Below are 24339 nucleotides of genomic sequence, written 5' to 3'. Positions count from 1 at the left end.
GTCCAAGGGCCCGCTAGTTAACCTACATAGTCCAAGGGCCCGCTAGTTAACCTACATCGTCCAAGTGCCCGCTAGTTAACCTAGATAGTCCAAGTGCCCGCTAGTTAACCTAGACCGTCTAAGTGCCCGCTAGTTAACCCAGATAATCCAAGTGCCCGCTAATTAACCTACATAGTTCAAGGGCCCTCTAGTTAACCTAGATAGTCCAAGTGCCCGCTAGGGGACGTACATAGTCCAAGTGCCCGCTAGGTAACCTAGATAGTCCAAGTGCCCGCTAGGGTATGTACATAGTTCAATTGCCCGCTGGGTAACCTAGATTGTCCAAGTGTCCGCTAGTTAACCTACATAGTCCAAGTGGCCCCTAGGTAACCTAGATAGTCCAAAGTCCTGCTAGTTAACCTACATAGTCCAATGCCCGATAGGGTACCTACAAAGTCCAAGTGCCCGCTGAGGAACCTACATAGACCAAGTGCCCGATAGGGAACCTTCATATTCCAAGTGCCCGTTAGGGAACCTAGATAGTCCAAGTGCCCGCAGGGAACCTATATAGTCCAAGTGCCCGCTAGGGAACCTGCATTGTACAAGTGACCGCTAATTAACCTAGATAGTCAAAGTGCCCGCTAGTTAACCTAGATAGTCCAAGTGCCCGCTAGTTAACCTAGATCATCCAAGTGCCCGCTACTTAACCTACATAGTCCTAGTGCCTGATAGGGAACCTACATAGTCCAATTGCCCGCAGAGGAACCTACATAGTCCAAGTGCCCGTTAGGGAACCTAGATAGTCCAAGTGCCCGCTAGGGAACCTATATAGTCAAAGTGCCCGCTAGGGAACCTGTATTGTGCAAGTTCCCACTAGTTAACCTAGATAGTCCAAGTGCCCGCTAGTTAACCTAGATAGTCGAAGTGCCGGATAGTTAACCTACATAGTCCAAGGTCAGCTAGTTAACCTAGATAGTCCAAGTGCCCGCTAGTTAACCTACATAGTCCAAGAACCTGCTAGTTAACCTAGATAGTCCCATTGCCCGCTAGTTAACCTACATAGTCCAAGGGCCCGCTAGTTAACCTAGATATTCCAAGTGCCCGCTAGTTAACCTAGAACGTCCAAGTGTACGCTAGTTAACCTACATAGTCCACGTTCCCGTTAGGTAACCTAGATAGTACAAGTGCCCGCAAGGTAACCTACATAGTCCAAGTGCCCACTAGGTAACCTAGATATTCCAAGTTCCTGTTAGTTAACCTAGATAATCCAAGTGCCCGCTAGGTAACCTACATAGTCCAAGTGCCCTTTCGTTAACCTAGATAGGCCAAGTGCCCGCTAGGTAACCTACATAGTCCAAGTGCACGCTAGGTACCCTAGATAGTGCAAGTGCCCGCTAGGTAACCTACATAGTCCAAGTGCCCGCTAGTTAACCTATATAGTCCAAGTGCCCGTTCGTTAACCTAGATAGTCCAAGTGCCTGCTAGGTAACCTAGACAGTCCAAGTGCCTGCTAGGTAACTTACATAGTCCAAATGCTGTTCGTTAACCTACATAGTCCAATGGCCCACTATTTAACCTAGATCGTCCAAGTGTCTTTGGTTAACCTACATAGTCCAAGTGCCCGCAAGGTAACCTATATAGTCCAAGTTCCAGCTATGTAACCTAGATAGTCCAAGGGCCCGCTAGTTAACTTATGTAGTCCAAGTGCCTGCTAGGTAAACTAGATAGTCCAAGTGCCCGCTAAGGAACCTACATAGTCCAAGTGCACGCTAGTTAACCCAGATAGTCCAAGTGCCCGCTAGTTAACCTAGATGGTCCAAGTGCCACTAGGTAACCTACATAGTGCAAGTGTCCCCTAGTTAACCTACATAGCCCAAGTGCCCGCCTGTTAACATAGATAGTCCAAGTGCCCGCTAGGGAACGTACATAGTCCAAGTGCCCGATAGGTATCCTAGATAGTGCAAGTGCCCGGTAGTTAACCTACATAGTCCAAGTGCCCGCAAGGTAACCTATATAGTCCAAGTTCCAGCTATGTAACCTAGATTGTCCAAGGGCCCGCTAGTTAACTTACGTAGTCCAAGTGCCCGCTAGGTAAACTAGATAGTCCAAATGCCCGCTAAGGAACCTACATAGTCCAAGTGCCCATTAGGTAACCTAGATAGTCTAAGGGCCCGCTAGTTAACCTACATAGTCCAAGTGCCCTGTAGTTAACTCACATAGTTCAAGTGTCCGTAAGGAACATATATAGTCCAAGTGCCCGCTAGGGAACATACGGAGTCTAAGTGCCCGCTAGGGAACCTATCTAGTTCAAGTGCCCGATAGGGAACCTACATTGTCCAAGTGCCCGCTAGTTAACATAGATAGTCCAAGTATCCGCTAGGAAACATACATAGTCCAAGTGCCCGCTAGGTAACATACATACTTCAAATGCCCGCTAAGTAACCTAGATAGTCCAATTGCCCGCTAGGGAACGTACATAGTCCAAGTGCCCCCTAGGTAACCGAGATAGTCCAAATGCCCGCTAGGGAACCCACATAGTCCAAGTGCCCGTTAGGTAACCTAGATAGTCCAAATGCCCGCTAGGGAACCCACATAGTCCAAGTGCCTGCTAGGGAATTTACATAGTCCAAGGGCCCGCTAGGGAACCTACATAGTCAAAGTGCCCGTTAGTTAACCTAGATAGTCCAAGTGCCCGCTTCTTAACCTAGATAGTCCAACAGCCCGGTAGGTAACCTACATACTCCAAGTACCCGCTAGGTAACCTAGATAGTCCAAGTGCCCGCTAGGTAACCTACAAAGTCTAAGTGCCCACTAGGTAAACTATATAGTCCACATGCCCGTTAGGGAGCCTACATAGTCCAAATGCCCGCTAGGTAACCTGGATAGTCCAAGGGCCCGCTAGGTAACCTACATAGTCCTAGTGCCCCCTAGTTAACCTACATTCTCTATGTGCCCGATAAGGAACCTACATAGTACAAGTTCCCGCTAGGTAACCGACATAATCCAAATGCCCTCTAGTTAACCTACATTGTCCAAGTGCCCAATAGGGAACCTACATAATCCAAATGCCCGCTAGGGAACCTACATAGTCCAAGTGCCCGTTAGGTAACCTAGATCGTCCAAATGCTCGCCAGGAAACCCACATAGTCCAAGTGCCCGCTAGGGAACTTACATAGTCCAAGGGCCCGCTAGGGAACCTACATAGTCCAAGTGCCCTTTATTTAACCTAGATAGTCCAAGTGCCCGCTTGGTAACCTAGATAGTCCAACAGACCGCAAGGTAACCTACATACTCCAAGAACCCGCTAGGTAACGTAGATATTTCAAGTGCTAGCTAGGCAACCTACATAGTGCAAGTGTACCCTAGTTAACCTACATAGTCCAAGTGCCCGCTAGTTAACATAGATAGTCCAAGTGCCCGGTAGTTAACCTACATAGTCCAAGTGCCCGCTAGGTAACCTAGATAGTGCAAGTGCCCGGTAGTTAACCTACATAGTCCAAGTGCCCGCTAGGTAACCTAGATAGTCTAAGGGCCCGCTAGTTAACCTACATAGTCCAAGTGCCCGGTAGTTAACTTACATAGTTCAAGTGTCCGTAAGGAACATATATAGTCCAAGTGCCCACTAGGGAACATACAGAGTCTAAGTGCCCGCTAGGGAACCTACGTAGTCCAAGTGCCCGCTACTTAATGTAGATAGTCCAAGTGCCGCTAGTTAATCAACATAGTGCAAGGGCCCGCTAGTTAACCTACATAGTCCAAGTACCCACTAGTTAACCTAGATCGTCCAAGTGCCCGCTAGTTAACCTACATAGTCCAAGGGCCCGCTAGTTAACCAACATCGTCCAAGGGCCCGGTAGTTAACCTAGATAGTCCAAGTGCCCCCTAGTTAACCTACATACTCCAAGTGCCCGCTAGGTAACCTAGACAGTTCAAGTGACCACTAGGTTACCTACATAGTCCAAGTGCCCGTTCGTTAACCTACATAGTCCAAGTGCCCGATACGTAAACTAAATAATCCAAATGCCCGCTAGGGAAACTACATAGTCCAAGTGCCCGCTAGTTAACCTAGATAGTCCAAGGGCCCGCTAGTTAATCTAGAGAGTCCAAGTGTCCATTAGTTAACCTACATAGTCCAAGGGCCCTCAAGGTAACATAGATAGTCCAAGTGCCTGCTAGGGGACGTACATAGTCCAAGTGCCCGCTAGGTAACCTAGATAGTCCAAGTGCCCACTAGGGTATGTACATAGTTCAAGTGACCGCTAGGTAACCTAGATAGTCCAAGGTCCTGCTAGTTAACCTACATAGTCCAATGCCCGATAGGGAACCTACATAGTCCAAGTGCCCGCTAGTTAACCTACATGGTCAAAGTGCCCTTAGGGAACCTATATAGTCCAAGTGCCCGCTAGGGAACCTACATAGTCAAATTGTCCGCTAGAGAACCTGCATTGTACAAGTGCCCGCTAATCAACCTAGATAGTCCAAGTGCCCGCTAGGTAACCTAGACAGTCCAAGTGTCTGCTAGGTAACCTACATAGTCCGAATGCCCGTTCGTTAACCTACATAGTCCAAGTGCCCGCTAGGTAACCTAGATAGTCTAAGGGCCCGCTAGTTAACCTACATAGTCCCAGTGCCCGGTAGTTAACTCACATAGTTCAAGTGTCCGTAAGGAACATATATAGTCCAAGTGCCCGCTAGGGAACATACGGAGTCTAAGTGCCCGCTAGGGAACCTACGTAGTCCAAGTGCCCGCTAGGGAATCTACATAGTCCAAGGGCCCGCTAGTTAACGTAGATAGTCCAAGTGCCCGCTCTGGAACATACATAGTCCAAGTGCCCGCTAGGGAATCTACATAGTCCAAGGGCCCGCTACTTAATGTAGATAGTCCATGTGCCGCTAGTTAATCAACATAGTCCAAGGGCCCGCTAATTAACCTACATAGTCCAAGGACCCTCTAGTTAACCTAGATCGTCCAAGTGCCCGCTAGTTAACCTAGATAGTCCAAGTGCCCCCTAGTTAACCTACATACTCCAAGTGCCCGATAGGTAACCTAGACAGTTCAAGTGACCACTAGGTTACCTACATAGTCCAAGTGCCCCGTAGGTAAACTAGATAGTCCAAGTGCCCTCTAAGGAACCTACATAGTCCAAGTGCACGCTAGTTAACCCAGATAGTCCAAGTGCCCGCTAGTTAACCTAGATAGTCCACGTGCCGCTAGGTAACCTACATGGTGCAAGTGTCCCCTAGTTAACCTACATAGTCCAAGTGCCCTCTAGTTAACATAGATAGTCCAAGTGCCCGCTAGGGAACGTACATAGTCCAAGTGCCCGCTAGGTAACCTAGATAGTGCAAGTGCCCGCTAGTTAACCTACATAGTCCAAGTGCCCGCTAGGTCACCTAGATAGTCTAAGGGCCCGCTAGTTAACCTACATAGACCAAGTGCCCGGTAGTTAACTCACATAGTTCAAGTGTCCGTAAGGAACATATATAGTCCAAGTGTCCGCTAGGGAACATACGGAGTCTAAGTGCCCGCTAGGGAACCTACATAGTCCAAGTGCCCGCTAGGGAATCTACATAGTCCAAGGGCCCGCTACTTAATGTAGATAGTCCATGTGCCGCTAGTTAATCAACATAGTCCAAGGGCCCGCTAGTTAACCTACATAGTCCAAGGGCCCGCTAGTTAACCAACATCGTCCAAGGGCCCGCTAGTTAACCTAGATAGTCCAAGTGCCCCCTAGTTAACCTACATACTCCAAGTGCCCGCTAGGTAACCTAGACAGTTCAAGTGACCACTAGGTTACCTACATAGTCCAAGTGCCCGTTCGTTAACCTACATAGTCCAAGTGCCCGCTAGGTAACCAATATACTCCAAGTGCCCGCTAGGTAACCAATATACTCCAAATGACCGCTAGGGACCCTAATAGTCCAAATGCCCGCTAGTTAACCTAGATAGTCCAAGTGCTCGCTAGTTAACATAGATAGTCCAAGTGCCCGCTAGTTAACCTAGATAGACCCAGTGCCCGCTAGGGAACCTATCTAGTCCAAGTGCCCGATAGGGAACCTACATTGTCCAAGTGCCCGCTAGTTAACATAGATAGTCCAAGTATCCGCTTGGTAACCTAGATAGTCCAACAGCCCGGTAGGTAACCTACATACTCCAAGTACCCGCTAGGTAACGTAGATAGTTCAAGTGACAGCTAGGTAACCTAGATAGTCCAAGTGCCTCTAGGTAACCTACATAGTGCAAGTGTCCCCTAGTTAACCTACATAGTCCAAGTGCCTGATAGTTAACATAGATAGTCCAAGTGCCCGCTAGGGAACGTACATAGTCCAAGTGCCCGCTAGGTAACCTAGATAGTGCAAGTGCCCGGTAGTTAACCTACATAGTCCAAGTGCCCGCTAGGTAACCTAGATAGTCTAAGGGCCCGCTAGTTAACCTACATAGTCCAAGTGCCCAGTAGTTAACTTACATAGTTCAAGTGTCTGTAAGGAACATATATAGTCCAAGTGCCCGCTAGGGAACATACAGAGTCTAAGTGCCCGCTAGTGAACCTACTTAGTCCAAGTCCCCGCTAGGGAATCTACATAGTCCAAGGGCCCTCTAGTTAACGTAGATAGTCCAAGTGCCGCTAGTTAATCTACATAGATCAAGGGCCCGATAGTTAACCTACATTGTCCAACTACCCGCTAGTTAACCTAGATCGTCCAAGTGTCCGCTAGTTAACCTATATAGTACAAGTGCCCGCTAGGGAACCTACATAGTCCAAGTGCCTGCTAGGGAACCTACATAGTCCAAGTGCCCGCTCTGGAACATACATAGTCCAAGTGCCCGCTAGGGAATCTCCATAGTCCAAGGGCCCGCTACTTAACGTAGATAGTCCAAGTTCCGCTAGTTAATCAACATAGTCCAAGGGCCCGCTAGTTAACCTACATAGTCCAAGGGCCCGCTAGTTAACCTACATCGTCCAAGTGCCCGCTAGTTAACCTAGATAGTCCAAGTGCCCGCTAGTTAACCTAGATCGTCTAAGTGCCCGCTAGTTAACCCAGATAATCCAAGTGCCCGCTAATTAACCTACATAGTTAAAGGGCCCTCTAGTTAACCTACATAGTCCAAGTGCCCGCTAGGGGACGTACATAGTCCAAGTGCCCGCTAGGTAACCTAGATAGTCCAAGTGCCCGCTAGGGTATGTACATAGTTCAATTGCCCGCTGGGTAACCTAGATTGTCCAAGTGTCCGCTAGTTAAACTACATAGTCCAAGTGGCCCCTAGGTAACCTAGATAGTCCAAAGTCCTGCTAGTTAACCTACATAGTCCAATGCCCGATAGGGTACCTACAAAGTCCAAGTGCCCGCTGAGGAACCTACATAGACCAAGTGCCCGATAGGGAACCTTCATATTCCAAGTGCTCGTTAGGGAACCTAGATAGTCCAAGTGCCCGCAGGGAACCTATATAGTCCAAGTGCCCGCTAGGGAACCTATATAGTCAAAGTGCCCGCTAGGGAACCTGCATTGTACAAGTGCCCGCTAATTAACCTAGATAGTCCAAGTGCCCGCTAGTTAACCTAGATAGTCCAAGTGCCCGCTAGTTAACCTAGATCATCCAAGTGCCCGCTAGTTAACCTACATAGTCCTAGTGCCTGATAGGGAACCTACATAGTCCAATTGCCCGCAGAGGAACCTACATAGTCCAAGTGCCCGTTAGGGAACCTAGATAGTCCAAGTGCCCGTAGGGAACCTATATAGTCCAAGTGCCCGCTAGGGAACCTATATAGTCAAAGTGCCCGCTAGGGAACCTGTATTGTGCAAGTGCCCGCTAGTTAACCTAGATAGTCGAAGTGCCGGATAGTTAACCTACATAGTCCAAGGTCAGCTAGTTAACCTAGATAGTCCAAGTGCCCGCTAGTTAACCTACATAGTTCAAGAACCTGCTAGTTAACCTAGATAGTCCCATTGCCCGCTAGTTAACCTACATAGTCCAAGGGCCCGCTAGTTAACCTAGATATTCCAAGTGCCCGCTAGTTAACCTAGAACGTCCAAGTGTACGCTAGTTAACCTACATAGTCCACGTTCCCGTTAGGTAACCTAGATAGTACAAGTGCCCGCAAGGTAACCTACATAGTCCAAGTGCCCACTAGGTAACCTAGATATTCCAAGTTCCTGTTAGTTAACCTAGATAATCCAAGTGCCCGCTAGGTAACCTACATAGTCCAAGTGCCCTTTCGTTAACCTAGATAGGCCAAGTGCCCGCTAGGTAACCTACATAGTCCAAGTGCACGCTAGGTACCCTAGATAGTGCAAGTGCCCGCTAGGTAACCTACATAGTCCAAGTGCCCGCTAGTTAACCTATATAGTCCAAGTGCCCGTTCGTTAACCTAGATAGTCCAAGTGCCTGCTAGGTAACCTAGACAGTCCAAGTGCCTGCTAGGTAACTTACATAGTCCAAATGCTGTTCGTTAACCTACATAGTCCAATGGCCCACTATTTAACCTAGATCGTCCAAGTGTCTTTGGTTAACCTACATAGTCCAAGTGCCCGCAAGGTAACCTATATAGTCCAAGTTCCAGCTATGTAACCTAGATAGTCCAAGGGCCCGCTAGTTAACTTATGTAGTCCAAGTGCCCGCTAGGTAAACTAGATAGTCCAAGTGCCCGCTAAGGAACCTACATAGTCCAAGTGCACGCTAGTTAACCCAGATAGTCCAAGTGCCCGCTAGTTAACCTAGATGGTCCAAGTGCCACTAGGTAACCTACATAGTGCAAGTGTCCCCTAGTTAACCTACATAGCCCAAGTGCCCGCCTGTTAACATAGATAGTCCAAGTGCCCGCTAGGGAACGTACATAGTCCAAGTGCCCGATAGGTATCCTAGATAGTGCAAGTGCCCGGTAGTTAACCTACATAGTCCAAGTGCCCGCAAGGTAACCTATATAGTCCAAGTTCCAGCTATGTAACCTAGATAGTCCAAGGGCCCGCTAGTTAACTTACGTAGTCCAAGTGCCCGCTAGGTAAACTAGATAGTCCAAGTGCCCGCTAAGGAACCTACATAGTCCAAGTGCCCACTAGGTAACCTAGATAGTCTAAGGGCCCGCTAGTTAACCTACATAGTCCAAGTGCCCGGTAGTTAACTCACATAGTTCAAGTGTCCGTAAGGAACATATATAGTCCAAGTGCCCGCTAGGGAACATACGGAGTCTAAGTGCCCACTAGGGAACCTACGTAGTCCAAGTGCCCGCTAGGGAATCTACATAGTCCAAGGGCCCGCTAGTTAACTTAAATAGTCCAAGTGCCCGCTCTGGAACATACATAGTCCAAGTGCCCGCTAGGGAATCTACATAGTCCAAGGGCCCGCTACTTAATGTAGATAGTCCATGTGCCGCTAGTTAATCAACATAGTCCAAGGGCCCGCTAGTTAACCTACGTAGTCCAAACACCCTCTAGTTAACCTAGATCGTCCAAGTGCCCGCTAGTTAACCTACATAGTCCAAGGGCCCGCTAGTTAACCTACATAGTCCAAGGGCCCGCTAGTTAACCAACATCGTCCAAGGGCCCGCTAGTTAACCTAGATAGTCCAAATGCCCCCTAGTTAACCTACATACTCCAAGTGCCCGCTAGGTAACCTAGACAGTTCAAGTGACCACTAGGTTACCTACATAGTCCAAGTGCCCGTTCGTTAACCTACATAGTCCAAATGCCCGCTAGTTAACCTACATAGTCCAAGTGCTCGCTAGTTAACATAGATAGTCTAAGTGCCCGCTAGTTAACCTAGATAGACCCAGTGCCCGCTAGGGAACCTATCTAGTTCAAGTGCCCGATAGGGAACCTACATTGTCCAAGTGCCCGCTAGTTAACATAGATAGTCCAAGTATCCGCTAGGAAACATACATAGTCCAAGTGCCCGCTAGGTAACATACATACTTCAAATGCCCGCTAAGTAACCTAGATAGTCCAATTGCCCGCTAGGGAACGTACATAGTCCAAGTGCCCCCTAGGTAACCGAGATAGTCCAAATGCCCGCTAGGGAACCCACATAGTCCAAGTGCCCGTTAGGTAACCTAGATAGTCCAAATGCCCGCTAGGGAACCCACATAGTCCAAGTGCCTGCTAGGGAATTTACATAGTCCAAGGGCCCGCTAGGGAACCTACATAGTCAAAGTGCCCGTTAGTTAACCTAGATAGTCCAAGTGCCCGCTTCTTAACCTAGATAGTCCAACAGCCCGGTAAGTAACCTACATACTCCAAGTACCCGCTAGGTAACCTAGATAGTCCAAGTGCCCGCTAGGTAACCTACAAAGTCTAAGTGCCCACTAGGTAAACTATATAGTCCACATGCCCGTTAGGGAGCCTACATAGTCCAAATGCCCGCTAGGTAACCTGGATAGTCCAAGGGCCCGCTAGGTAACCTACATATTCCTAGTGCCCCCTAGTTAACCTACATTCTCTATGTGCCCGATAAGGAACCTACATAGTACAAGTTCCCGCTAGGTAACCGACATAATCCAAATGCCCTCTAGTTAACCTACATTGTCCAAGTGCCCAATAGGGAACCTACATAATCCAAATGCCCGCTAGGGAACCTACATAGTCCAAGTGCCCGTTAGGTAACCTAGATCGTCCAAATGCTCGCCAGGAAACCCACATAGTCCAAGTGCCCGCTAGGGAACTTACATAGTCCAAGGGCCCGCTAGGGAACCTACATAGTCCAAGTGCCCTTTATTTAACCTAGATAGTCCAAGTGCCCGCTTGGTAACCTAGATAGTCCAACAGACCGCAAGGTAACCTACATACTCCAAGAACCCGCTAGGTAACGTAGATATTTCAAGTGCTAGCTAGGCAACCTACATAGTGCAAGTGTACCCTAGTTAACCTACATAGTCCAAGTGCCCGCTAGTTAACATAGATAGTCCAAGTGCCCGCTAGGGAACGTACATAGTCCAAGTGCTCGCTAGGTAACCTAGATAGTGCAAGTGCCCGGTAGTTAACCTACATAGTCCAAGTGCCCGCTAGGTAACCTAGATAGTCTAAGGGCCCGCTAGTTAACCTACATAGTCCAAGTGCCCGGTAGTTAACTTACATAGTTCAAGTGTCCGTAAGGAACATATATAGTCCAAGTGCCCACTAGGGAACATACAGAGTCTAAGTGCCCGCTAGGGAACCTACGTAGTCCAAGTGCCCGCTACTTAATGTAGATAGTCCAAGTGCCGCTAGTTAATCAACATAGTGCAAGGGCCCGCTAGTTAACCTACATCGTCCAAGGGCCCGGTAGTTAACCTAGATAGTCCAAGTGCCCCCTAGTTAACCTACATACTCCAAGTGCCCGCTAGGTAACCTAGACAGTTCAAGTGACCACTAGGTTACCTACATAGTCCAAGTGCCCATTCGTTAACCTACATAGTCCAAGTGCCCGATAGGTAAACTAAATAATCCAAATGCCCGCTAGGGAAACTACATAGTCCGAGTGCCCGCTAGTTAACCTAGATAGTCCAAGGGCCCGCTAGTTAATCTAGAGAGTCCAAGTGTCCATTAGTTAACCTACATAGTCCAAGGGCCCTCAAGGTAACATAGATAGTCCAAGTGCCTGCTAGGGTATGTACATAGTTCAAGTGCCCGCTAGGTAACCTAGATAGTCCAAGGTCCTGCTAGTTAACCTACATAGTCCAATGCCCGATAGGGAACCTACATAGTCCAAGTGCCCGCTAGTTAACCTACATGGTCAAAGTGCCCTTAGGGAACCTATATAGTCCAAGTGCCCGCTAGGGAACCTACATAGTCAAATTGTCCGCTAGAGAACCTGCATTGTACAAGTGCCCGCTAATCAACCTAGATAGTCCAAGTGCCCGCTAGGTAACCTAGACAGTCCAAGTGTCTGCTAGGTAACCTACATAGTCCAAATGCCCGTTCGTTAACCTACATAGTCCAAGGGCCCACTAGTTAACCTAGATCGTCTAAGTGTCCTCTAGTTAACCTATATAGTCCAAATGCACGCTAGTTAACCTACATACTCCAAGTGCCGCTAGGTAACCTAGACAGTCCAAGTGTCTGCTAGGTAACCTACATAGTCCAAGTGCCCGTTCGTTAACCTACATAGTCCAAGTGCCCGCTAGGTAACGTAGATAGCCCAAGTGCACGCTAGGGAACGTACATAGGCCAAGTGCCCGCTAGGTAACCTAGATAGTCCAAGTGCCCTCTTGTTAACCAACATAGTCCAAGTGCCTCCTAGGTAAACTACATAGTCCAAGTGCCCACTAGGCAACCTAGACTGTCCAATTGCCTCCTAGTTAACCTAGACAGTCCAAGTACCCGATAGGTAACCTACATAGTCCAAGTGTTCTCTAGGGAACCTACATAGTCCAAGTGCTCGCTAGGCAACCTACATAGTCCAAGTGCCCGCTAGGTAAGCTAGATAGTCCAATTGCCCGTTAGCTAACCTAGATAGTCGAAGTGTCCGCTAGTTAACCTACATAGTCCAAGTGCCCGTTCGTTAACGTAGATAGGCCAAGTGCCTGCTAGGTAACCTAGACAGTCCAAGTGCCCGCTAGATTACCTACATAGTCCAAGTGCACGTTCGTTAACCTAGATAGTCAAAGTGCCTCCTAGGTAACCTAAATAGTCCAAGTGCCCGCTAGGGAAACTACATAGTCCAAGCGCCCGCTAGGTAACCTAGATAGTCCAATTGCCCGTTAGCTAACCTAGATAGTCGAAGTGTCCGCTAGTTAACCTACATAGTCCAAGTGCCCGTTCGTTAACGTAGATAGGCCAAGTGCCTGCTAGGTTACCTAGACCGTCCAAGTGCCCGCTAGGTTACCTACATAGTCCAAGGGCACGTTCGTTAACCTAGATATTCCAAGTCCCGCTGGTAACCTACATAGTCCAAGGGCCCGCTAGGTAACCTTCATAGTCCAAGTGCCTTCTAGTTAACCTACATAATCCAAGTGCCCGATAGGTAACCTACATAGTCCAAGTGCCCGATAGGGAACCTACATAATTCAAGTGCCCGCTAGGGAACCTACATAGTCCAGGTGCCCATTAGGTAACTTAGATAGTCCAAATGCCCGCCAGGAAACCTACATAGTCCAAGTGCCCACTAGGGAACTTACAGAGTCCAAGGGCCCGCTAGGGAACCTACATAATCCAAGGGCCCGTTAGTTAACCTAGATAGTCCAAGTGCCCGCTTGGTAACCTAGATAGTCTCCAAGTGCCCGCTAGGTAACCTACAAAATCTAAGGGCCCGCTAGGTTATCTATATAGTCCAAATGCCCACTAGGGTATCTACATAGTCCAAGGGCCCTCTGGTTAACGTAGATAGTCCAAGTGCCGCTAGTTAATCTACATAGTCCAAGGGCCTGCTAGTTAACCTACATAGTCCAAGTACCCGCTAGTTAACCTAGATCGTCCAAGTGCCCGCTAGGTAACCTATATAATCCAAGGGCCCACGAGTTAACCTAGATCGTCCAAGTGCCCGCTAGGTAACCTACAAAGTCTACGTGCCCGCTAGGTTATCTATATAGTCCAAATGCCCGCTAGGGAACCTACATAGTCCAAGTGCCCGCTAGTTAACCTACATCGTCCAAGTGCCCGCTAGTTAACCAACATAGTCAATGGGCCCACTAGTTAACCTACATAGTGCAAGAGCCCGCTAGTTAACCTAGATCGTGCAAGTGTCTGCTAGTTAACCTACATAGTCCAAGTGACAGTTAGCTAACCTAGATAGTCCAAGGGCCCGCTAGTTGACTTACATAGTCCAAGTGCCCGCTAGTTAACCTAGGTAGTCCCAGTGACCGTTAGTTAACCTAGAGTGTCCAAGTGCCCACTAGGGGACGTACTTAGTCCAAGTTCACGTAGGCTAACCTAGATAGTCCAAGTGCCCACTAGTTAACATTGATCATCCAAGTGCCCGCTAGTTAACCTAGATAGTCCAAGTGCACGCTAGTTAACCTAGATAGTCCAAGTGCCCTCTAGTTAACCTAGATCATCCAAGTGCCCGCTAGTTAAACTACATAGTCCAAGGGCCCGCTAGTGAACCTACGTAGTCCAAGGTCCTCAAGTTAACCTAGATAGTCCAAGTGCCCGCTAGGTAACCTAAGTAGTCCAAATGTCCGATAGGAATCCTACATAGTCCAAGTGCCCACTAGGTAACCTACATAGTCCAAGTGCCCGTTCGTTAACCTAGACAGTCCAAGTGCCCGCTAGGAAATCTACATAGTCCAATAGCTCGCTAGTTAACCTACATAGTCCAAGTGCCCGCTATGTAACCTAGATAGTCAAAGTGCCCGTTAGGTAACCTAGATAGTCCAAGTGCCCGCTAGGTAACTTATATTGTCCAAGTTCCCGCTAGGTAACCTACATACTCATATTGCCCGTTACCTAACCTAGATAGTCCAAGTGCCCGCTGAGCAACCTACATAGTCCAAGTGCCCGTTCGTTAACCTAGAAGTCCAAGTGCCCGCTAGGTAACCTAGACAGTCCAAGTGCCCGCTAGGTTACCTGCATATTCCAAGTGCCCGTTCGTTAACTTAGAGAGTCCAAGTGCCCACTAGGTAACCTATATAGTCCAAGTGCCCGCTAGGTAACCTAGATAGTACAAGGGCCCGCTAGTTAACCTACATAGTCCAAGGGCTCACTTGTTAACTTTGATAGTCCAAGTGCCCGCTAGTTAACCTAGATCGTCCAAGTGCCCGCTAGTTAACCTAGATTGTCCAAGTGCCCGCTAGGGATCCTTCATAATCCAAGTGCCTGCTAGGTAACCTAGATAGTCCAAGTGCTCGCTAGTTAACCTAGATAGTCCTAGTGGCCTTTAGTTAACCTAGATGTTCCAATTGCCCACTAGGGGACGTAAAAAATCCAAGTGCCCGCCAGGTAACCTAGATAGTCCAAGTGCGCGCTAGGGTATGTACATAGTCAAAGTGCCTGCTAGGAAACTCAGATAGTCCAAGTGCCCGCTATTTAACCTACATAGTCAAATTGCCCGCTACTTAACCTAAGTAGTACAAATGTCTGATAGGGATCCTACATAGTCCAAGTGCCCGCTAGGTAACCTACATAGTCCAAGTACCCATTCGTTAACCTAGATAGTTAAAGTGCCCGCTAGGTAACCTAGACTGTCCAAGTGCAGGCTAGGTTACCTACATAGTCCAAGTGCCCGTTCGTTAACCTAGATAGTCCAAGTGCCCGCTAGGTGACCTAGACAGTCCAAGTGCCCGCTGGTTAACCTACATAGTCCAAGTGCCCGATAGGGAACCAATATAATCCAAGTGCCCAATAGGGAACCTACATAATCCAAGGGCCCGCTAAGGAACCTACATAGTCCATGTGCCCGCTAGGCAACCTACATATTCCAAGGGCCCTTTAGTTAACCTAGATTGTCAAAGTGCCTGCTAGTTAACCTAGATAGTCCAAGTGCCCGCTAGGTAACCTACATAGTCCATGTTACCGCTTGGTAACCTTAATAGTCCAAATGCCCGCTAGGGAAACTACATAGTCCATGTGCCCGCTAGTTAACCTAGATAGTCCAAGTGCCTGCTAGTAAACCTACATAATCCATGGGCCCGCTAGTTAACCTACATAGTGCAAGGGCCCGCTAGTTAATCTAGATCGTGCAAGTGTCCGCTAGTTAACCTACATAGTCCACGTGCCCGCTAGGTAACCTAGATAGTCCAAGTGCCCGCTAGGGATCGTTCATAATTCAATTGCCTGCTAGGTAACCTAGATAGTCCAAGTGCCCGCTAGTTAACCAAGATAGTCCTAGTTCCCGTTAGTTAACCTAGATAGTCCAAGTGCCCACTACGGGATGTACATAGTCCAAGTGCCCGCTAGTTAACCTACATAGTCCAAGGTCCGTTAGTTAACCTAGATAGTCCAAGTGCCCGCTAGTTAACCTACATAGTACAAGGGCCCGCTAGTTAACCTAGATAGTCAAAGTGATCGCTAGTTAACCTAAGTAGTACAAATGTTCGATAGGGATCCTACATAGTCCAAGTGCCCGCTAGTTAACCTACATAGTCCAAGTCCCCGGTAGGTAACCTAGACAGTCCAAGTGACCATTATGTTACCTACATAGTCCAAGTGCTCGCTAGTTAACCTACATAGTCCAAGTGCCTGCTAGAAAAATACATAGTCCAAGTGCCCACTAGGTAACCTAGACAGTCCAATTGCCCGCTAGTTAACCTAGATAGTCCAAGTAACGGTAGGGAACCTACATACTCCAAGTGCCCGCTGGGAACCTACATAGTCCAAGTGCTCGCTAGGCAACCTACATAGTCCAAGTGCCCGTTAGTTAACCTAGATAGTCAACGTGCCTGCTAGGTAACCTAACTAGTCCAAGTGCCCGCTAGTTAACCTACATAGTCCAAGTGCCCACTAGGTTACCTAGATAGTCCAATTGCCCGTTAGCTAACCTAGATAGTCGAAGTGTCCGCTAGTTAACCTACATAGTCCAAGCGCCCGTTCGTTAACCTAGATAGTCCAAGTGCCCGCTAGGTAACCTAAGTAGTCCAAATGTCCGATAGGGATCCTACATCGTCCAAGTGCCCGCTAGGTAACCTACATAGTCCAAGTGCCCGTTCGTTAACCTAGATAGTCCAAGTGTCTGCTGGTAACCTACATAGTCCAAGGGCCCGCTAGGTAACCTTGATAGTCCAAGTGTCATCTAGTTAACCTACATAGTCCAAGTGCCCGCTAGGTAACCTACATAGTCCAAGTGCCCACTAGGTAACCTAAATTATCCAAATGCCCGCTAGGGAATCTACATAGTCCAAGTGCCCGCTAGTTAACCCAGATAGTCCAAGTGCCCGCTAGTAAACCTAGATAGTCCATGGGCCCGCTAGTTAATCTAGATAGTCCAAGTGCCCGCTAGTTAACCTAGATAGTCCAAGTGCCCGCTAGTTAACCTAGATCGTCCAAGTGCCCGCTAGTTAACCTAGATAATCCAAGTGCCCGATAGTTAACCTACATAGTACAAGGGCCCGCTAGTTAACCTAGATAGTCAAAGTACCCGCTAGTTAACCTAAGTAGTACAAATGTCCGAAAGGGATCCTACATAGTCCAAGTGCCCGCTAGTTAACCTACATAGTCCAAGTCCCCGCTAGGTAACCTAGACAGTCCAAGTGACCATTATGTTACCTACATAGTCCAAGTGCCCGCTAGGTAACCTAGATAGTCCAAGTGCCCGCTAGTTAACCAAGATAGTCCTAGTTCCCGTTAGTTAACCTAGATAGTCCAAGTGCCCACTACGGGATGTACATAGTCCAAGTGCCCGCTAGTTAACCTACATAGTCCAAGGTCCGTTAGTTAACCTAGATAGTCCATGTGCCCACTAGTTAACATAGATAGTCCAAGTGCCCGCTAGGTAAGCTAGACAGTCCAAGTGCCTGCTAGGTAACCTACATAGTCCAAATGCCCTTTCGTTAACCTACATAGTCCAAGGGCACTATTTAACCTAGATCGTCCAAGTGTCTTTGGTTAACCTACATAGTCCAAGTGCCCGCAAGGTATCCTATATAGTCCAAGTTCCAGCTATGTAACCTAGATAGTCCAAGGGCCCGCTAGTTAACCTACATAGTCCAAGTGCCCGCTAGGTAAACTTGATAGTCCAAGTGCCCGCTAAGGAACCTACATAGTCCAAGGGCACGCTAGTTAACCCAGATAGTCCAAGTGCCCGCTAGTTAACCTAGATAGTCCAAGTGCCGCTAGGTAACTTACATAGTGCAAGTGTCCCCTAGTTAACCTACATAGTCCAAGTGCCCGCTAGTTAACATAGATAGTCCAAGTGCCAACTAGGGAACGTACATAGTCCAAGTGCCCGCTAGGTAACCTAGACAGTGCAAGTGCACGGTAGTTAACCTACATAGTCCAAGTGCCCGCTAGGTAACCTGGATAGTCTAAGGGCCCGCTAGTTAACCTACATTGTCCAAGTGCCCGGTAGTTAACTTACATAGTTCAAGTGTCCGTAAGGAACATATATAGTCCAAGTGCCCGCTAGGGAACATACAGAGTCTAAGTGCCCGCTAGGGAACTTATATAGTCGAAGTGCCCGCTAGGGAATCTACATAGTCAAAGGGCCCTCTAGTTAACATAGATAGTCCAAGTGCCGGTAGTTAATCTACATAGTTCAAGGGCCCGCTAGTTAACCTACATAGTCCAAGTGCCTGATAGGGAACCTACATAGTCCAAGTGCCCGCAGAGGAACCTACATAGTCCAAGTGCCCGATAGGGAACCTACATATTCCAAGTGCCCGTTAGGGAACCTAGATAGTCCAAGTGCCCGTAGGGAACCTATATAGTCCAGGTGCCCACTAGGGAACCTACATAGTCAAAGTGCCCGCTAGGGAACCTGCATTGTGCAAGTGCCCGCTAGTTAACCTAGATAGTCCAAGTGCCCGCTAGTTAACTTACATAGTCCAAGGTCAGCTAGTTAACCTAGATAGTCCAAGTGCCCGCTAGTTAACCTAGATAGTCCAAGAACCCACTAGTTAACCTAGATAATCCAAGAACCCGCTAGTTAACCTAGATAGTCCAAGTGCCCGCTAGTTAACCTACATAGTCCTAGGGCCCGCTAGTTAACCTAGATATTCCAAGTGCCCGCTAGTTAACCTAGATCGTCCAGGTGTCCGCTAGTTAACCTACATAGTCCAAGTTCCCGTTAGGTAACCTAGATAGTACAAGTGCCCCCAAGGTAACCTACATAGTCCAAGTGCCCGCTAGGTAACCTAGATATTCCAAGTTCCTGTTAGCTAACCTAGATAATCCAAGTGCCCGCTAGGTAACCTACATAGTCCAAGTGCCCTTTCGTTAACCTAGATAGTCCAAGTCCCCGCTAGGTAACCTACATAGTCAAAAGGCCCACTAGATAACCTATATAGTCCAAGTGCCCGTTACCTAACCTAGATAGTCCAATTGCCCGCTATGCAACATACATAGTCCAAGTGCCCACTAGTTAACCTACATAGTCCAAGTGCCCGCTAGGTAACCTAGATAGTCCAAGTGCCCGCTAGGTAACTTACATAGTCCAAATGCCCGCTAGGCAACCTAGATAGTCCAAGTGCCCGTTCGTTAACCTAGATAGCAAAGTGCCCGCTAGGTAACCTAGACAGTCCAAGTGTCTGCTAGGTAACCTAGATAGTCCAAATGCCCGTTCGTTAACCTACATAGTCCAAGGGCCCACTAGTTAACATAGATTGTCTAAGTGTCCTCTAGTTAACCTACATAGTCCAAATGCACGCTAGTTAACCTACATAGTCCAAGTGCCGCTAGGTAACCTACATAGTGCAAGTGTCCCCTAGTTAACCTACATAGTCCAAGGGCCCACTAGTTAACATAGATAGTCCAAGTGCCCGCTAGAGAACATACATAGTCCAAGTGCCCGCTAGGTAACCTAGATAGTGCATGTGCCCGGTAGTTAACCTACAAAGTCCAAGTACCCGCTAGGTAACCTGGATAGTCCAAGGGCCCGCTAGTTAACCTACATAGTCCAAGTGCCCGGTAGTTAACTTACATAGTCCACGTGCCCCCTCTGGAACCTACATAGTCCAAGTGCCTGCTAGGGAACCTACATAGTTCAAGTGTCCGTAGGGAACACACAGAATCCAAATGCCCGCTAGGGAATCTACATAGTCCAAGGGCCCGCTAGATAACCTACATAGTCCAAGTACCCGCTACTTAGCCTAGATCGTCCAAGTGCACGCTAGTTAACCTATATAGTCCAAGGGCCCGCTAGTTAACTTTTATAGTCCAAGTGCCCGCTAGGGAACCTACATAGTCAAAGTGCCCGCTAGGGAACCTACATAGTCCAAGTGTCCGCTAGTTAATCTAGATAGTCCAAGGCCCGCTAGTAAACCTAGATAGTCCAAGGGCCCGCTAGTTAATCTAGATAGTCCAAGTGCCCGCTAGTTAACCTAGATAGTCCAAGTGCCCGCAAGTTAACAAGGATCATCAAAGTGCCCTCTAGTTAACTTACATAGTCCAAAGGCCTGGTAGTTAACCTACATAGAGCAAGGGCCCGCTAGTTAACCTTGATAGTCCAAGTGCCCGCTAGTTAACCTACATAGTCCAAGTTCCCGCTAGGTAACCTAGACAGTCCAAGTGACCATTAGGTTACATACATAGTCCAAGTGCCCGTTCGTTAACCTGTATATTCCAAGTGCCCGCTAGGTAACGTAGATAGCCCAAGTGCCCGCTAAGGAACGTACATAGTCCAAGTGCCCGCTAGGTAACCTAGATAGTCCAAGTGCCCGCTAGTTAACCAACATAGTCCAAGTGCCTCCTAGGTAAACTACATAGTCCAAGTGCCCACTAGGTAACCTAGACTGTCCAATTGCCCCCTAGTTAACCTAGACAGTCCAAGTACGCGATAGGGAACCTACATAGTCCAATTGCCCGTTAGCTAACCTAGATAGTCGAAGTGTCCGCCAGTTAACCTACATAGTCCAAGTGCAAGTTCGTTAACGTAGATAGGCCAAGTGCCTGCTAGGTAACCTAGACAGTCCAAGTGCCCGCTAGGTTACCTACATAGTCCAAGTGCACGTTCGTTAACCTAGATAGTCCAAGTACCCGCTGGTAACCTACATAGTCCAAGGGCCCGCTAGGTAACCTTGATAGTCCAAGTGCCTTCTAGTTAACCTACATAGTCCAAGTGCCCGCTAGGTAACCTACATAGTCCAAGTGCCCACTAGGTAACCTAAATAATCCAAATGCCCGCTAGGGAAACTACATAGTCCAAGTGCCCGCTAGTTAACCTAGATAGTCCAAGTGCCCGCTAGTAAACCTAGATAGTCCAAGTGCCCGCTAGTTAACCTACATAGTCCAAGTTCCCGCTAGGTAACCTAGACAGTCCAAGTGACCATTAGGTTACATACATAGTCCAAGTGCCCGTTCGTTAACCTGTATATTCCAAGTGCCCGCTAGGTAACGTAGATAGCCCAAGTGCCCGCTAAGGAACGTACATAGTCCAAGTGCCCGCTAGGTAACCTAGATAGTCCAAGTGCCCGCTAGTTAACCAACATAGTCCAAGTGCCTCCTAGGTAAACTACATAGTCCAAGTGCCCACTAGGTAACCTAGACTGTCCAATTGCCCCCTAGTTAACCTAGACAGTCCAAGTACGCGATAGGGAACCTACATAGTCCAATTGCCCGTTAGCTAACCTAGATAGTCGAAGTGTCCGCCAGTTAACCTACATAGTCCAAGTGCAAGTTCGTTAACGTAGATAGGCCAAGTGCCTGCTAGGTAACCTAGACAGTCCAAGTGCCCGCTAGGTTACCTACATAGTCCAAGTGCACGTTCGTTAACCTAGATAGTCCAAGTACCCGCTGGTAACCTACATAGTCCAAGGGCCCGCTAGGTAACCTTGATAGTCCAAGTGCCTTCTAGTTAACCTACATAGTCCAAGTGCCCGCTAGGTAACCTACATAGTCCAAGTGCCCACTAGGTAACCTAAATAATCCAAATGCCCGCTAGGGAAACTACATAGTCCAAGTGCCCGCTAGTTAACCTAGATAGTCCAAGTGCCCGCTAGTTAACCTAGATAGTCCAAGTGCCCGCTACTTAACCTAGATAGTCCAAGTGCCCGCTAGTAAACCTAGATAGTCCAAGTGCCCGCTAGTTAACCTAGATAATCCAAGGGCCCGCTAGTTAACCTACATAGTCCCAGGGCCCTCTAGTTAACCTAGATAGTCCAAGTGTCCGCTAGGGGACGTACATAGTCCAAGTGCCCGCTAGGTAACCTAGATAGTGCAAGTGCCCGCTAGGTAACCTACATAGTCCAAATGCCCATTCGGTAACCTAGATAGTCCAAGTGCCCACTAATTAACTTACATAGTCCAAGTGCCCGCTAGGTAACCTAGATAGTGCAAGTGCCCGCTAGGTAACCTACATATTCCAAGTGCCCGCTAGGTAACCTAGATAGTCCAAGTGCCCGTTCGTTAACCTAGATAGTCCAAGTGCCCGCTAGGTAACCTAGACAGTCCAAGTGCCTGCTAGGTATCTTACATAGTCCCAATGCCCTTTCGTTAACCTACATAGTCCAAGGGCCCACTGTTTAAACTAGATCGTCCAAGTGTCTTTGGTTAACCTACATAGTCCAAGTGCCCGCAAGGTAACCTATATAGTCCATGTTCCAGCTATGTAACCTAGATAGTCCAAGGGCCCGCTAGTTAACCTACATAGTCCAAGTGCCCGCTAGGTAAACTAGATAGTCCAAGTGCCCGCTAAGGAATCTACATAGTCCAAGTGCACGCTAGTTAACCCAGATAGTCCAAGTGCCCGCTAGTTAAACCTAGATAGTCCAAGTGCCACTAGGTAACCTACATAGTGCAAGTGTCCCCTAGTTAACCTACATAGTCCAAGTGCCCGCTAGTTAACATAGATAGTCCAAGTGCCCAATAGGGAACGTACATAGTCCATGTGCCCGCTAGGTAACCTAGATAGTGCAAGTGCCCGGTAGTTAACCTACATATTCCAAGTGCCCGGTAGGTAACCTGGATAGTCTAAGGGCCCGCTAGTTAACCTACATAGTCCAAGTGCCCGGTAGTTACTTACATATTTCAAGTGTCCGTAAGGAACATATATAGTCCTAGTGCCCGCTAGGGAACATACAGAGTCTAAGTGCCCGCTAGGGAACCTACGTAGTCGAAGTGCCCGCTAGGGAATCTGCATAGTCAAAGGGCTCGCTACTTAACATAGATAGTGCAAGTACCGCTAGTTAATCTACATAGTTCAAGGGCCCGCTAGTTAACCTACATAGTCCAAGTGCCTGATAGGGAACCTACATAGTCCAAGTGCCCGCAGAGGAACCTACATAGTCCAAGTGCCCGTTAGGGAACCTACATAGTCCAATTGCTCGTTAGCTAACCTAGATAGTCGAAGTGTCCGCTAGTTAACCTACATAGTCCAAGTGCCCGTTTGTTAACATAGATAGGCCAAGTGCCTGCTAGGTAACCTAGACAGTCCAAGTGCCCGCTAGGTTACCTACATATTCCAAGTGCACGTTCGTTAACCTAGATAGTCAAAGTGCCTGCTAGGTAACCCTAAATAGTCCAAGTGCCCGCTAGGGAACCTACATAGTCCAAGCACCCGCTAGGTAACCTAGATAGTCCACTTGCCCGTTAGCTAACCTAGATAATCAAAGTGTCCGCTAGTTAACCTACATAGTCCAAGTGCCCGTTCTTTAACGTAGATAGGCCAAGTGCCTGCTAGGTAACCTAGACAGTCCAAGTGCCCGCTAGGTTACCTACATAGTCCAAGTGCACGCTAGTTAACCTAGATAGTCAAAGTGCCTGCTAGGTAACCCTAAATAATCCAAGTGCCCGCCAGTGAACCTACATAGTCCAAGTGCCCGCTAGGTAACCTAGATAGTCGAATTGCCCGTTAGCCAACCTAGATAATAGAAGTGTCCGCTAGTTAACCTACATAGTCCAAGTGCCCGTTCGTTAACCTAGATAGTCCAAGTGCCCGCTAGGTAACCTAAGTAGTCCAATTGTCCGATAGGGATCCTACATAGTCCAAGTGCCCGCTAGGTAACCTACATAGCCCAAGTGCCCGTTCGTTAACCTAGATAGTCCAAGTGCCCGCTGGTAACCTACATAGTCCAAGGGCCCGCTAGGTAACCTTGATAGTCCAAGTGTCTTCTAGTTAACCTACATAGTCCAAGTGCCCGCTAGGTAACCTATATAGTCCAAGTGCCCACTAGGTAACCTAAATATTCCAAATGCCCGCTAGGGAAACTACATAGTCCAAGTGTCCGCTAGTTAACCTAGATCGTCCAAGTGTCCGCTAGTTAACCTACATAGTCCCAGTGCCCTCTAGTTAACCTAGATAGTCTAAGGGCCCGATTGTTGACCTACATTGTCCAAGTGCCCGCTTGGTAACCTAGATAGTCCACGTGCCCGCTACTAAACCTAGATAGTCCCATTGCCCGTTAGTTAACCTAGATAGTCCAAGTGCCCACTAGGGGACGTACATAGTCCAAGTGCCCGCTAGGTAACCTAGATAGTCCAAGTGCCCGCTAGGGTATGTACATAGTCCAAATGCCCGCTAGGTAACCTAGATAGTCTAAGTGCCCGCTAGTAACCTACATAGTCCAAGGGCCCGCTAAGGAACTTACATAGTCCAAGTGCCCGCTAGGGAACCTACATAGTCCAAGTGCCCGTTAGTGAACCTAGATAGACCCAGTGCCCACTAGGGGACGTACATAGTCCAAGTGCCCGCTAGGTAACCTAGATAGTCCAAGTGCCCTCTAGTTAACTTACATAGTCCAAGGGCCCGCTAGTTGACCTAGATAGTCCAAGTGCCCGCTAGTTAACCTAGATAGTCCAAGTGCCCGTTCGTTAACCTAGATAGTCCAAGTGCCAGCTAGGTAACCTAGACTGTCCAAGTGCCC

Source organism: Tenrec ecaudatus, chromosome 3, assembly GCF_050624435.1.
Source record: "Tenrec ecaudatus isolate mTenEca1 chromosome 3, mTenEca1.hap1, whole genome shotgun sequence".
In the NCBI taxonomy this organism is placed as follows: Eukaryota; Metazoa; Chordata; class Mammalia; order Afrosoricida; family Tenrecidae; genus Tenrec; species Tenrec ecaudatus.
Note: the sequence above shows the minus strand (reverse complement) of the source record.